Source organism: Papio anubis, chromosome 17 (assembly GCF_008728515.1).
Source record: "Papio anubis isolate 15944 chromosome 17, Panubis1.0, whole genome shotgun sequence".
NCBI lineage: Eukaryota > Metazoa > Chordata > Mammalia > Primates > Cercopithecidae > Papio > Papio anubis.
This window is the reverse complement of record NC_044992.1, coordinates 63200964-63216581: the sequence shown is the minus strand read 5'-3', so window position 1 is coordinate 63216581 and position 15618 is coordinate 63200964. Positions and strand designations below refer to the sequence as shown.

The following is a 15618-nucleotide window of genomic DNA, read 5'->3' as shown; positions in this document are numbered from 1 at the left end:
ATTTATTAAAAAGGTCTGTGGTCCGCTTCTGCTATTTCAAATCCATTAGCTTCCTGCCCCCTTTAAGAAAAAAAGGAAGGCAACTGCAGATTTTATGGACTGATTGCTGATGGCTATGCTACTGCTGTATTGGTTTTGAGTGGAGAGTCCATTATAGATACATTATCCATAAACCATGTTTCCAGTGGAACCTGTAACTTCCAATCTGACTGGGGAATGAGTGGAGCTGGCTTGGTCAAAAAGAGGTTGGGGAAAGGGTCAGGTCTCCTGGAAGCTAACACCGGGTAGGCACCGGTATAAATTACAAACTTTCTTTCTACTTCCACATAATTATGTCTCAAATGTGCAGCGGTTGGATTTTGTTAACCAGCCACCAGATGAACTTGGAAATCATATCGGCAGTAGATTAGATTGAGAGTTTTCAACCTTTTCTCCTGCCATGTATGTTCAAACAATATATTTGTCTGCCTTTGAAACCCCCCTTCTTCTCACCACACATATTCAGCAGCTGACTGTGCCTATATGTTTTTTCCTAGTCTCCTGTATACTGTGTTTAAACCTTTGTCAACAAAGATGCAAAAACATTTTTAATGGCAATAAAATGGATAAAAATATTGTTTCATATTTTCCCTTTCTAACTCTAAATCTTTTCTTTCCTCCCCAAAAAGTTAAATATCCCCAATGTGATTGCTTGCTTTTCCTATTCAATAACTACTCTCTTTGTGAAAGGAGACAGAAAAGTAATTGGAATAATTAGAACAATACAATTGGCATTCATGTAACAGGAGACCTTCTCTGAGGACTGGTCTCATTTATCTTTGGATTCCAGTTTCCTTCATACTTCACTCTTGGCTCATAGTAGATGACCAATAAATTTGTTAAACTTGGCTAAATTCTTTTAAGTGCAATTAATGACATAAAACTAGCCTAATCCATTCTTAAAATGGAAAGATATTTCCTTTCCATTATTAACACAAAGACTGTGTTCACTCAGGCAAAGCACAGAGAAGAATTTACTTCTTTTTTAAGATGATTTTAATTCATGTCATCCTTCCCAGTTCTCCACTTACACGTTTTCCTCTCCTCAGCCTGAAGCTTCTACTTTGATCTGGGGGTGTGCATCCATGGAGCAAACAAAGAATCACAAGATGGGTCCAAAATCCGTTCTTTTGTCTACGTGGTGCCATCCTGATTTCATTGCATATTTCATCCATTCATCAATTATTCTTGTCCACCTGTCATTTTGGACAATTATTTTCATAATTTTGCTTTCTAGTGGATGAAGACCTGGGTTTAGAGTCTTTTCTTCTACTAACTGTGCTTCTACCTTTGACAAAACACTTGACCTTCCCCCGCTTGCTTTCTTAATCTGCCAATTGCTTTGGAGGTTTTCTATGCATGTCAAATTATATAACATGTTTCCCTAAATCAGATGTTATTTTTAAAACTCTGCGTAGCTGCATTACAATCATGATCACTCTCTGGGAGTTGCAACTACTTACATGTTTAGTGCTAAAAAGACTTGGAAGAGCATCACACTCCTCTCCACCTCTTTGCACCCCGCCCTGCTGGGAGACTCTACGGTCAGCTTTCCTCATCACAGAGCTGTCAATCATCAGCCACAGTTGCCCCACCAGAAGCACAGGGTACACTTTGGCAGGTCTGCGAACAGAAGCTGTTAACAAAGATCTGCTGACCCCGTGCTCTTTAAGGATGTTTTAAATTCCATCCTTTGATGCCCTTTGCCCTTTGACAGGAAGATATCAGCCCCTCCTCTAAAGTCACTGGGCTGTAATAGAGCAAATGACAGTGGAATTGTTCTACCTTGATGCAGATATGTTTTGAGCTCATGATTTTAAAATGTAGAGGTTACATGAAAACATCAATCTCCTTCCCCACACTGAATTCCCAAAATGTGCTATGTTCCCTGGTCATCTTTTTAACTTATCAAAAAAAAAAAAAAAAAAAAAAAAAAAGTCCCAATATGGGTTTTCCTGGCATAATCTCTCACAAACTAGTGAAGGTTCAAACAAGAGGGATTCGCTGTAAGAAGTAGTATCTTTTATCTAGAACCCACAACTATAATACATAGTAAGTAGCATTAAGAAAACTAGCAAAGAATTTCCAAAATGGGAGGGCCCAGAACCGTTACTGTCTTTCGTCACGTTACCCCTCAATAAGACCACAAAACCAGGCAGTAAAAATTGGGAGTCTGTGGTTCTCTCCTAACCCAGAGACATGAGAAAGCAGACGGAGCTGTTATGTTTTCTTTCTGCTTTTAAGGGAACTCCTCATGAAGTCAGCCTTTCCCTGCTCAGCCCTGGTTCTGACTGCTACGCAGTGGCAGTGGTTGTCCCGTCCTCTCTAGGTATCGTGTGCTTTGTCACGAACACCGTACCCTTAGCTGTGGTTAAATCCTCCTTGCCAATCCCCTTGTGCTCTCCTAAAAGACGAGTCATTTCAGGGTGGGGAATGTGTGCATGTGAGAGAGAGAAAGTCTTTTCCCATCAACCAATGCACAGGATGGTCCCATTTAAGCACACATTTCTCATGATAATTTCAGTTTCCAAGACTGTATTTAGCATCACCCATCATCTCTTATAATCTCATTTTAGGGGATCAGTTCTTGGGAAAATAAAGTGGCAAAGAAGGGTGTCACGTTATCACCATCGTTGGAAACAGCATTTGCGAGATCTTAGAATTTCACATTTGGTGCAGGGAGGCTTCTTGCTAGTGGTGGTGTGTCATTAGCTCGGAGTTCATACCGTACTGGGTGAACAAAATCAAAGCAGGCAAAAAATTGTAGAGTTGGAAATGACCTTAGACACTTTCTGCCAACCCCTTCATTGTACAGGCAAAGGAATTGTATCTCCGTGAGTTTTAAGGACTTGCTGAAGTCCACCCGGCTGATTAAGAGCAGAAAGCAAACAAAACTAGATCTCTTGATTCTCATCTGTTAAGAACTTCTTCTAATGCACAACCTCAATAATTCTCAGCAAATTGTCTTCAAGGGGATGAGTGATGCCGGGGCTAGTTAACATAATAAGCATTATCTATATTCTGCAGCAGTGTTGGCTTCCTGATGTTTTATAAGCCTAATATAAAAACGAACTTGAATTGTATGTAGATTAATCTTCCTGAAGTGAGAAACAGCCTAGATGCGTCTTCAGTGGTAAGAGGACGGCAACTCGGAAATGGAAATTTAACCCACAGACTGGAGAATCTCAGCGCTCTAATTCACAAAGTGGTTCTACTAATTTTTCCATTACTTCTTCTTGTTTGTTTATTGGTTTTCACTGAGGAAACATGGACACGTGTTCTTTGTAGAAAGGGGGAAAATGTGTTGTGCAGGAGATTAAAACACAAATATGAAACCAATGAAAGACCCAGACATGCTAGTTCAGCCTTCCTTTCAGTTCCCTGGCAACTCTGCTGCCATCCCAATTGCTTCGCACATAATTAGCCTTGATATTGGGAGCCCACGTTTGTAGATCCCACTTACCACATTTCCTGTATATTACTAAACATTTCAAACCAAGACAGAGAGAAAGCAGGAGAAAGTGATTTCTACTGGCAAAAAGGCTCACTTTCTTTTTTCTGTCTTGTAAAACAAAAGAGGAAAAATAATGTTAAATTACTCCAATGATGACTTCTTTTCTTGAACTTCCCCCACTCCTTTCTCATCCTATTTTAAATAAAACCTGATGATGCAAAATACTGCTTGGCTTGTGACTCTGCAGTCCATCAGCTTGCATGGAAATGTTTTCTTATTTTTATTTTTTTTTAAATGGCTACATATTAAAAGTGAACCAGTCTTTGCCAGCTTTGGATAAAAGGCTATTTATTTTCAACCAATTTGATAGCTGCAGTTTTCAGTAATTGAATTTTCTGTGGTCAGAAAAGCAGTAATCTTAGAAACCAAATAAATATTTTTTAATAAAATGGAACACTGAGAAACCCTATAATAATGTCAAAAATGTAGCCACTTATGGATGAATAAATATTTTAAGAAATTTACATTTCACCCAAAGCTTTATGCTTCTAGCTTCCCTGGAGATTTTGAAGAGCGTAACATTTTGCTTTGGGAATGGAACAATGTGAGGCTGAGATGAAATATGCATGCCCTATAGAAACCTTTCTGGTTGTTAGGGTCTCACGAGCTGGTTGCCTTATCAATGGCTCTAACAAATAGTCTACACCAAGGTTTCTCTATCTCAGTACAACTGACATTTTGGCCCACATACTTCTTTATGGTGGGGGTTGTCCAGTGCACTGCAGAATGTTTAGCAGCATCTCTGACCTTTACCCACTAGTTATTAATAGGACCATTCATCCACCCAGTTGTGACAACCAAAAATGTATTTAGACGTTGCCAAATGTGCCCTGTTCTGACATACTGTGATGGTTAATTTTATGTGTCAACTTGATTGGGCTAAGGGATGCCCAGATTGCTGGCAAAACATTATTCTGGGTGTGGCTAGGAGAGTGTTTCCAGGAGAGATTAGCATTTGAACTGGAAGAACAGGTAGAAATTTACCTTCACCAATGTGGGAAAGCATCATTCAATCTGTTGAAGGCCCACTTGAGTAGAACAAGAAGACAGGTCTTCAGACTCCAAGACTGACATCAGCAGCTCCCACATTCATCCCTGGTTTTTTGGGTCTTTAGTTAAGATTTCGAATGCTCCAGAAAATGGGTTTTATATCTCAAAAGCTCCTGTAACTAGGGGTTGTATCATCAGCTCCTCTGGTTCTGAGGCCCTTGGCTCAGAATGAATTCTGCCAGCAGCTTTCTTGGTTTTCCAGTTTGCAGACAGTATATTGTGAGACTTCTTGGTTTTCATCATCATGTGAGCCAGTGCCCATAGATCTTCTCCTGTATATCTAGGTATATCCTGTGGGTTCTGTTTCTCTGGAGAACCCCAATACAGGTGCAAAATCACCCCTCGTTGAGAACCATTAGTCTAGGGAAGAGATTAACTAAGTTTGATACAGATTTTCATAGATTTTATAAATGTCCAGAATGTTAGTTTCCTTCATCAGTTTCCCATTGAATGACTTGTGTTATTTTGAGTGTAAACAAAAGTCCTTCGTAAGACTATGAAGAACTGTGCAGAAAAATGTAATTTAAATAGATTATAAGCATGATTTGGTTGGGGAAATACAAATCTAAGTAACAGAGATAGTTAGATTTGTCCTAGGCCCATTCTGGGATTTTTTTCTTCTTTAATCCTCAATTGCCAGATTTCTGCTTGGATACATAAACGTGTGTTAATTTTGACTACTTAATGTCTTTTTTTCATATACTACACATATTTCGCCTCAAAGATTTTGACACACTTTTCTATGTGGTCCAAATTGCTTGATGTCAATGAATGAAAAAGAATCAATAGGTATGAGGGTGTTCACATTTCAGCATACAAAAATTTCAGCTACTAGTAGCTAGTAGAAGATACTAGTTAGTTATACTGCTACTAGCTACTAGTAATGCTACCAGCACTACTAGTACTACTAGGTAGTACTTCTAGCTACTACTAGAAGCTAGTAGAAACTACTAATGGATACAATATTAATTTGGGGACCATATCATAGAAATAGAAGATTGTCATGTTAAAGGCACCCCTTCTCCCCAAGTAGAGAACAATGATTTAACTTAGCAGGGACATAAAGATACCAAATACAGAATAACTAGAAAGCATGAATTCAAAAACTGATATATTTGTGTTTATATCAATGTATTTGTAAGGCAATTCCATCTATACCCATTTTACAGATTGGACAGCTGAGACTTAGAATGCCTAGGAAAATGTCTCTTAGATCTAAAAAAAAAATTTTGGTGATAAAGAACTTGTGGGCCAGACACAGTGGCTCATACCTCTAATTCCAGCACTTTAGGAGGCCGAGGCAGGAGGATCACCTGAGGTGAGGAGTTTGAGACTAGCCTGACCAACATGATGAAACCCTATCTCTACTAAAAAAAATACAAAAATTATCCAGGAGTGGTGGCATGCACCTGCAATCCCAGCTGCTTGGGAAGCTGAGACAGGAGAATCACTTGAATCCCAGAGGTGGAGGTTGTGGAGCCAAGATTGCGCCACCGCACTTCACCCTGGGTGACTGAGTGAGACTCTGTCTCAAAAAAAGAAAAAGAAAAAAAAAAAAAGAAAAATATAACTTATGCCTCTTATTTGCACTATGGGATTGGCTTCTAAAGTAAGGGAAACTAGTCCTTACATTGTCAAGTTCTAGGAGATCTCTATTAACAGTTATCCTTTGCCCTTGGTAACATTCCAACAACTAGCAATTATAAGTCATTAGAAAGGTGGTGAAGTACATCACAGTTAAGAGTTTAGGCTTTGGAGTCAAATTCTTGGTTCCAAATTCTTCTTCTCATCACTTACGAGTGGTGGCATCATGGCACATTTTACTTAAACCCTCATTGACTTGGTTTCCGTGTGTGTAAATCAATGCTAATAATCAAACCCATTGCATAAGCTGGTTGAAAATTTCAAGTATTTCATTCACATGGAAAGTGCTTTAAAAACAAAGAGGCGATTTATTTTTACACAAACTCTTAGGAAATACTTGCTTTACTTATTTCACTCTACCAGCTTTAAAGTAAGGATTGCACCTTTAGGAAACTTACTGTGTCACTGTACATGTAGAAATATACTAGTCTAGTTCAGGCTGTTTCATCTAGTGTAACATTGCTTTTTTTGGAAGCGTTCAAGCTCTAATCTTGGCTTCACCATAACCTCTGTGACAGACTTTAGGCAATTAGTAACTTTAGACAACTATCTTTATTGCTCTTCTTTGTTTTTAACCTACAAAATAGGAGTGATTATAACAGATACGTTAAAATTTCTCACTCTGTGCATTATAATGTATTGAATAACCAGTGGTAGTCATTGTCTTCATGTAAACTGAATAATTTCTTACAATCTTTTGTTATGAAATAAAGAAACTAAAGAAATTTTGACATCAGTTTTCTACATCTGCCAGTTGCTAATCAGGTGTTTTTCTAAACTACAGGCCAGATTTTTTGTAAATGATTCCCTGAAAAGCTTGTTGGGAAGAAGGAAAGATTACTATGGAGTTAAGAATGGAACAGATGGTCAGAGAAGTTGGTAAAACACAACTTGTTTACCCTGTTTGCAAAATGCCAAAATATATTCATTCAGGTTCATACTGTGATTGAAATTTCACATGAGCAGAGGACAAAGGCTAACGTAGAAAGTTATTAGCTTTGGGTCATAAAGAAAGTTAAAAACTCCCCCCAAAATACATCGAAAGACTGAGAGTCCCCTAGAAACGACTGGGCAACATTTCTAGTGCTGTGAAGTCAGGCCATAGCATTGCTTAGCTACTTTCCAATGTAGTAGAAATGATGCCGATAAGATAACATAGAGATTTAAAAAATAAAAATAAAAAGGCCCAGCATAGGCCAAGATGTGGATTATATCACAGTTATGGTTTTCAATTACGTTTAACAATAAGGTTATTGTCCCCGACTACACACTTGGCTAGATCTATAGGTTAACTGTGACAATGGCTCACCTTGGTAAGTGTGTTTTTCATCTTTAATGGCATTTACCATGCAATATGCATTTAAAATTCATTGAATACATAAGCATATCATAGACCTAATTTCACATGTCACAATTTTAAAAGTATAGATTTTTTTTCCCCCATCATGGTTACTTCATTGGTGTTTTTCTGGAACTTTCCTGGAGGCAGTGGGCACAGTTTCAGAGTAACTGCTAATGTATACATTTGGTGAGGGGAAGGGGAAGGGAAGGAATAGTCACATTTTTATTAGTGGATCCAGACCTATCCATTGGCCTGGAAATTTCTTTTATACTTCTGCATACACATTTGTTTTTGCTGATTCAATTCATTATTCAATTAAATTAGTCCCAGTTTAATAATAACGACCTCCCTCTAGCCTATGCCTTTAATGTTAGTGAAAACTAAAACCCAGGTGGTTTTCAACATGACACTTGCTGGAAATCAGTTATGAAATTACCTGTTTATTAATGATGTGTCAGGAGACTGACATGCTAACGGCAGGCACCGGCTGGAGTTGTGCTAATATAGAAATAACAAGACCATATTATGTGCAATATGTATTCTATACAACTATAACTTTCATTCTCTGGGGACACCCTTGAAATCCAGATGTTTTATCTCAAGAGTTTAATCCCAGAGAGTGAAGATTTTAAAGCGAAGTCAAGCACACTCGACGTCGCCGTTTGGCCACACTTTCTCACTGGGGAACCCATGTGAGCAAACATTTAGTACCAGATGTGCAAAGGATTAGTGTCGTATCAGTTAATTAGACAGACAGGGAAAAAAAGTCACTTCGCAATCACAAAAATGGATTTAAAGCATGACCTTAAAACGCATGTTAAAGTCTGGTCCATTGATGAGCGACAATGTAAGTTTTCAAGATTTGGTGGTTTTGGAGCAAAATAAGGGCTGACCTAAACTGGGGAAGAAAAGGGTAATTTTTATTTAAAATAAAAATTTTTACAGGAAGGTTTTACATTTTTATCATGAAAAGGTCTAGCCACAAGACTATAAATAATATACTACATAGATTCATATAAGCCACTTTTTTTTTTTTTGAGCAGACAAAAATGTACCATAAAGTTGATATTAGTAACAGGTAAAATAAACCAAGAACCCTGGCAACTTGGGTGGGGAGAGAATTTTTTTCTTTCTTTCTTTCTTCTCTTAGAGTTTTTTTATAAGCTAGCACACAGAGCAGATGGAGTGAAGGAATAGCAATGATCTGATGATTCTATATTGCTGCAAATAAACCCAACTATGTAACAAGCCACTGAGAAATTTGTAGAAAAAAAATACAATATATCTCAATAGCTGCATTTGCATGGACTAACTTGTTGTGCCTTATTTTCCTGTCACCTCGTCTTAATATAAATATGTTATCTTTCGGAGTCATCGCTCATTCTGGAGGCCAGTCCAACTGGAGAGTATGTATGTAGCAGCCAGCAACTTTGGAATCTGAATGTGGAAAGTAACTTGAAGCCACAAATGTCTTTAAGTCAAATAGCTTCTGGACGCTAAGTATCAGTGCTCTAATACAAAATGGCAAGAGAATTAAGAACACATCAGCATGCTTTTACAAAAGGGAGGAAAAATATTACAATTTTTACTCACTTGGACTTCAAATTGCACTCTGGAAATTTCCTTGCACTTAAGAAATCTCCACAGTACAGAATAGATGGCTGAATTCTGAACCGGGAGAGGTGTGGGGGCTGTGGATTTGGCTGGGGTAGATAATCTGTCCAGGTAACTAATGAAGCTTGTTAGCTTTTGTGCTAAGAAAATCACGCAATGGAGTTACCCATTGCTGATTACCTGGAATTTAATTTCTTAGGAGGTAGTGTAGTGGTGAAGGAAGCTTCGGATTTCAGCGCTAATAACACCACCTCTGTCTTCCCTTACCTCTTAGTATGCTTTTGATATCTTCCTTCAGTGCTTTTTAAAAACCTTTCTTTCCTAGGTCCTAGGCATTATCACATTATACTGTTTACTGGTTTCCCCCTCTAAATTGAAGTTTAGTCTTGATTTCTTATGTTTCTGCCTTTGAGCCAAGTGTCAGGCCATTGCTTCATACTGTAGTATGTATTAATTATTGCACATGCTACAAGTTTGTAGTTTACAATTTATTTTCTTGTGCATTTTCTCATTTGATATTTACAGCAACCTTTTGAGATAGGTGTAATGTATATTAACAATCCTTATTTTACAGATGGTCATTGAGGCTCAGAGAAGTGATGCCATTTGCTTACCACCATATGCAGAAAGGAAGAGCAGAAGGGTTTGACTGAAACCAAATTGACATCAGGCCTTGTGTTCTTTCCACTGCACTACCTCAGCAAGCTACTTGGTGAATAGGAAACAAAAAATCTTAGCTATCAGAGACAGTAGGAGATTGTTAGCTGGTTAGGTGCCACCATAAAAGCAAAACCATAACCTTGGAATTTAAATGTCTAGTTTTTGAAACAATAGGTCCTCTTTTTATAAGAAAATGTTTTGATTTTTAAAGCCAGCTTCTCATCTCAAAAATACTTTTTCAATTCGGGCCTAATGTAATGGGAACCTCAGGATTGATAAATCCTCAAATAAAGAAAAAAATTCAAGTTTTCAAAGAGGCAGTAGTGATTTGGAATATTCGTTGGAGCCTAAGGGATGTATAAAATCTAAATGGTTATTTACATATATTTTAAATAATTTCTATCACAAATATAGCCTTGCTCTTTTCCCAAATCTTTATTTAATAATGATTATAATAAAATTAAGTTTATCTTCTCTGCCTTGCTTTTGGTGCCAAGCAGCCAAAGTCAGCAATTCATTTTTTAAAAATTCCTTTCCAATAGAAGTCCCACAAGAAAAATAACGTGTGACTGTGTGATGCTTATATTCATGGTGATTCAAAAGCAGCAACTCTCAAGTGGAAACAAAATTTAGATAATTACGAGCAGTCTCCAGTTACTCTTTCAGTAAAGGCAAGTGATGTCTTCTGGTGTCCCCTAATTTATAGGAATTTAAAAGCCCACAGAATAAAAGGAAGTGTCCTGGGGTGCTGTCTTCTCTCAGAGTTAATTTCCAAAGGGAGATTCTGCCCCTCCCATACCAGATTTCCAAATCCAAAGGCTAGAAGAGATTATAAAGGTAATTTAGTTCAAGGAGCTCTTAGTGAGCAAGTTCATCGTAGAACCAGTGTGAGGATGATTTCAGGCAAAAGCCATAAATGAAGGAATTCAATGTCCAGTATTCAGTGTCCCATCTAATGGGAAAAGACTTCCTGAATACAGTATCTTCCTTTACTAAAGAATTTTCTGTATTTATGGGATGCATGTACCCTTGTGTTTTCTCTATCTTAGATGACTGAGTAGAACATGATTCAATTAAGCTAAAAAAAGAAAAAAATTAAAAAACTGAAAACAACAAACAACATCCCTAAGACTTACTTCTAATTTTTCCACTCTGTCCTTTCCAATATGTCCTGTTGATTTTGAGGAAAAAACTATCCTAGCTAATATTTATGGATCTCTTACCATTTGCTTTGATCTAAGCTAAGACCTTTCCAGGCAATATCTACTCTTTAAATTTCTTTCAAGCCTGTCTTCTCTTCATCCTGCATTCTAATCCTTAGTGTCCTCTGCCTCAGGACAATTATACTAATTTTGGAATGGGTCATTCTTCTGCCCAAAATCTTTTTTCTAATATATAAAAAATATTTATATATCCATGACTGTGTATTTACATTTAAATATTATATTTAAATCAATATATAAATATAAATAGCATAAATTTTTTAAATAGCCTGCAGAAGTACAAATTGTTAGCTGTTTCTCAATATTTTAAAGAATAAATTCCAAAATACTCATTAGGCCATTCAGCACCCCACAATCCACAACCAGCCTGATCTTCTAGTCTCACTTTCACTTCTAACACTAACACAAACCTTGCAGGTAATGGTCTGGCAACAAGCAGATGGATCACTTTTTCAACACCATTTTGCATACTTTAAAAAATTATTTTCCTTCATCTAGAACATTTTTTATGCCCTCTTTTCTATGTGTCCATATCCTTACTTCACTTCCAAGTATGTTTTAAGTATCACCTTTCTCTCTTTTATATTTTCATAGCACTTATACTTTTATTAAAAGCATTAATCAGATATTGTTACATCTTTTGTGGGGCCCAATGCAAAATGAAAAATGCAAGGCCCTCGTTCAAAAACTGTTAAGAATTTCAAGATGGTAGCCTCAGAGCATGAAACCAAGTATGAGCATGTGGTCCTATCTGGCTGCATAGGTCAGATGCCCAGAACATGACCGTGGCAAAAAAATAAAAATAGAAAGAACACTTCTGTTTTAACTAACCGAACATCTAACATGGATTGGGTTAAGAGTATTTGTTAGTGAAATTGAACAGTCCAAAATTGGGACTGGATTCAGGCACAATTGAGTACAGAATTCTGTCCCGGGTTCTAAGCTTTGTTGCCCCCACAATGGAGCAGGTTGTCCTGTGCTGTTCTCATGACAGTGAATAAGTCTCATGAGGTTTGATGGTTTTATGAAGGAGTGTTTCCGTGCACTTCTCTTTTGCCTGCCACCATGTAAGACATGACTTTACTCCTCATTCGCCTTCATCCATGATTGTGAGGCCTCCCTAGCCACGTGGAACTGTGAGTCCATTAAACCTGGCTTTCTTTATAAATTACCCAGTCTTAGGTATTTCTTTATTAGCAGTGTAGAAACAGACTAATACACTCCCTCTCTGTGATACAAAATAGCTACATTAACTACAGACCTCACAGTCATTTTCACATTGCTCTCTTTTCTATTAATTAACTCATAGACGTGTTTATTTTGAATAGAATGAATTCACCCCAGAGTGTTTTTTGTTGATTGTTCTCCTGAGTATTTGTTTTGCTCACATTTTGGAATATTATATATCAGCTCCTCTTGAATGAACATTGTTTCTTTCTCTCTTGTTTTTACATTTTCTGCCCTATTGGTTGTACTTTTCTTTCTTCCTGTATTTCAAGATTCCTAGATTAGTGCCGGGACTTGTACTGTCATCTTCCACCAGTTTATCAATTAGGCTAGGTTTAATGATTTGACTGATAAGTTATAGTATTTCGGTGGCTTAATGCAACAGAAATTCAGCTCTCCTTCCAGCAATAGTCTAATGTAAATATGTATCATCAGAAGACAGCCTTCCATACAGGAATTCAGGGCTTCACAATCCTTTCACCTTGTAAATGGTTGCCATCTCTCAGGGTCTCAGAATCTTCTGATGGCAGATGGGAAACAAAGGGATGAGAAGCACAGCAAGATCCTAATCACCCTGTTTTGCGAGGGAGACACATCGCTTTGGTTGATGTTGCATTGGCAAGAACTGGTCTCCTGGCCCCACTAGGATTCAAGAAGAATTGAGAAGTGTATCTTATTGGCTAAGCATCTACTTTTCAGGAACAGTTTCTTTTCTTTTCTTTTTTTTTTTTTTTTTTCTGAGAGGGAGTCTTGCTCTCTCACCCAGGCTGGAGTTCAGTGGCACAATCATGGCTCACTGAAACCTCCGCCTCCTGGGTTCAAGTGATTCTCCTGCCTCAGCCTCCTAAGTAGCTGAGATTACAAGTGCCCGCCACCACACCCAGCTACTTTTTGCATTTTTAGTATAGATGGGGGTTTCACCATGATGGTCAGGCTGGTCTTGAATTCCTGACCTCAAATGATCCACCTGCCTCTGCCTCCCAAAATGCTGGGGCGTGAACCAACCTCGGGAACAGTTTCCACTTTTTTAAGTCATAGAATTTTAAAGGCTCTTCGACACTGGTAGTAACAACTGCTCTTTCTGCCTTTTTTTCAGGGCCAGGGGAGCTTTGACTGGTCCCAGATTTCATGCAGTGAGCCTGGCTCCTTTACCGTTTACTTCTCTCGGGGGACTGTTGATCTTTGACTTTACAAGATGCAAACTCTAGACCTTTTTCTCTTGAATCTGAACTCCAGTTTAAGTGCATGCTGTGTTCTTACTGATGAGAATTAGGTCTTAACCCTTGTCATTGAAGTCAGGAGAATAAGATTCATTAATTAGCTCAGAGCAATCACGGCCCATCCCTGAAGCTGAAATCAAGATCAATTTCATCCAAACCAGATGGTTTGAGGGTTCAAGGGGTAATGAGGATGATTTTCCCAAGAAACACTGGGGTGAAACAAATGGATGCTGAGCCTCAAAAACAAACTGACCACTCTTATCATTTGCCTAGGTCTATCTGAATTATCTCTGATTGTTTATGTTCCTCATAAGCTTTCACTATTTAGAAACCATGTCCTGTTCATATTTGGATCCTATAACACCTGGCATTGAGAACTGTAACGTAGTAAGAATTCAGTGAAATATTTGTCCAGTTGAATTACAACCATTAGAAAGAGATGATGGAGGCCAGGCGCGGTGGCTCATGCCTGTAATCCCAGCACTTTGGGAGGCCAAGGTGGGAGGATCAAGAGGTCGGGAGTTTGAGACCATCCTGGCCAACATGGTGAAACCTTGTCTCTACTAAAAATACAAAAATTAGCTGGGTGTGGTGGCACATGCCTGTAATCCCAGCTACCCGGGAGGCTGAGGCAGGAGAATGGCTTGAACCTGGGAGGCGGAGGTTGTGGTGAGCTAAGATCATGCCACTACACTCCAGCCTGGTGATAGAGTGAGACGCCATCTCAACAACAGCAACGACAACAACAACAAAAAGAGATGATGGAAGTGGGCAGGCTCTACTGCAAGTTGGTGTCCATTAGTGCACATAACGCAGTTATGTGTCTTATCTTTTTTACTTTGGAGTGTAAGTGATTATTTTCCTCGTTTTCCCATCCAGGATCATTCTAGCCCATTTGTCCATCTTGAACTTCTCGTGTAAGGAACTAAACTCACAATAAAGACTGCCTAACCAAAGGAACTTCTAAGCATGCCTTCATCAGGAAAGACCACACTAGGAGTGGCGGTATTCAGCTGAATAAAGTGGGAAGAAATAAGAGGAGCAGAATTTCTGCCAAAATAGCTATTCATTGTGCAGTGAAGATGGCATTGGCACTGTGACAGCCTATCAAAAATGTCGTGAGTCCAACCGGAAAATATTTGATTTGGGTTCTGGAGACTCAAACGCCACTGATTAGGATTTGCTCATTGGTGTTTTATCCATCCTCATTGCTATTGAAAACAGTTTGCAATTCATTTGAGGATCCTTTACATATGGCCTGAAGTATATGTGGCGTTTAATTGAAAAACCACCAAATAAAGGCTTTTGGGCCATGTAAAGGGACCACATGGGTGCCAACTCTGAGCTATACGCCTTCTTGGTTTTCCCCTAAGTGAATTTTGATTCATGGAGATTCCTGTTATTGAAAAAATCATTCTGCACATTCCCAAAGTAGGCACATCCAGCCTCTGCTGGCTCCATCAGGGGGGCTAAGGGCAGGGATTTCGGGCTCTAATATTTTCTCTATTAACTTACTAATTTAGGAGACAAAACTCACTTCTAAAATTTTATCTCTTATCTGCCAGGAAGAGCAGGAGCTGAGGTAGAAGAGTTTCCTCCCTTGTTTAAAGGAAATCATTGAAGAAGGGAAAGAAGGAAGGAAAGATGGAAGGACGGAAGAAAGGAAGGAAGGAAATAATTCCTTGATTCTCTGAAATCTATTTACGTTATCAAGTCACATAATGGGGGGAAATGTCTGAACAGTACATTTAAAGAATTATCTAAATGTTTAACTTTTTATCTAAGCACCTGTATTAGAAGGCTCCCCCATTCATCATCCCATCCTCAAACCCATCAAAAATTTTTAGAAAGAAAGAAAAAGACACCTTTCTTCTAAAAGCAAATGTGTTCTGCGCTACTGGGTTAAAGATCCCAAGAGACCCCCTTGACTCCATCTATAGGGGCACTTCTGTCACTTAAGCCCCTGAGACAGATGGTAAACATTGGTAGTGCATGTACAAAGGATGACAAGAGACAGTTCCCCATCTCCCCCTCCAAGTGTAGGACTTCAATTTCTTCTTATGGACAAAACCTGTCTGTATCACA

General features: G+C 38.4%; 2 long non-coding RNA genes across 2 annotated transcripts in view; one reads left to right on the top strand and one right to left on the bottom strand.

Annotated features, from left to right (window-relative positions):
• Window positions 1-15298, top strand: part of LOC108582696 — a 49141-nt gene extending 33843 nt beyond the window's left edge. Inside the window, exons 2-3 of the long non-coding RNA XR_001896483.2 lie at window positions 14413-14651; window positions 15099-15298. This is a non-coding gene — a long non-coding RNA (uncharacterized LOC108582696). The remainder of the gene's footprint in view (window positions 1-14412; window positions 14652-15098) is intronic.
• LOC103878958 overlaps window positions 1-15618 on the bottom strand; it is a 31379-nt gene that overhangs the window by 1298 nt on the left and 14463 nt on the right. The window lies entirely within an intron of this gene.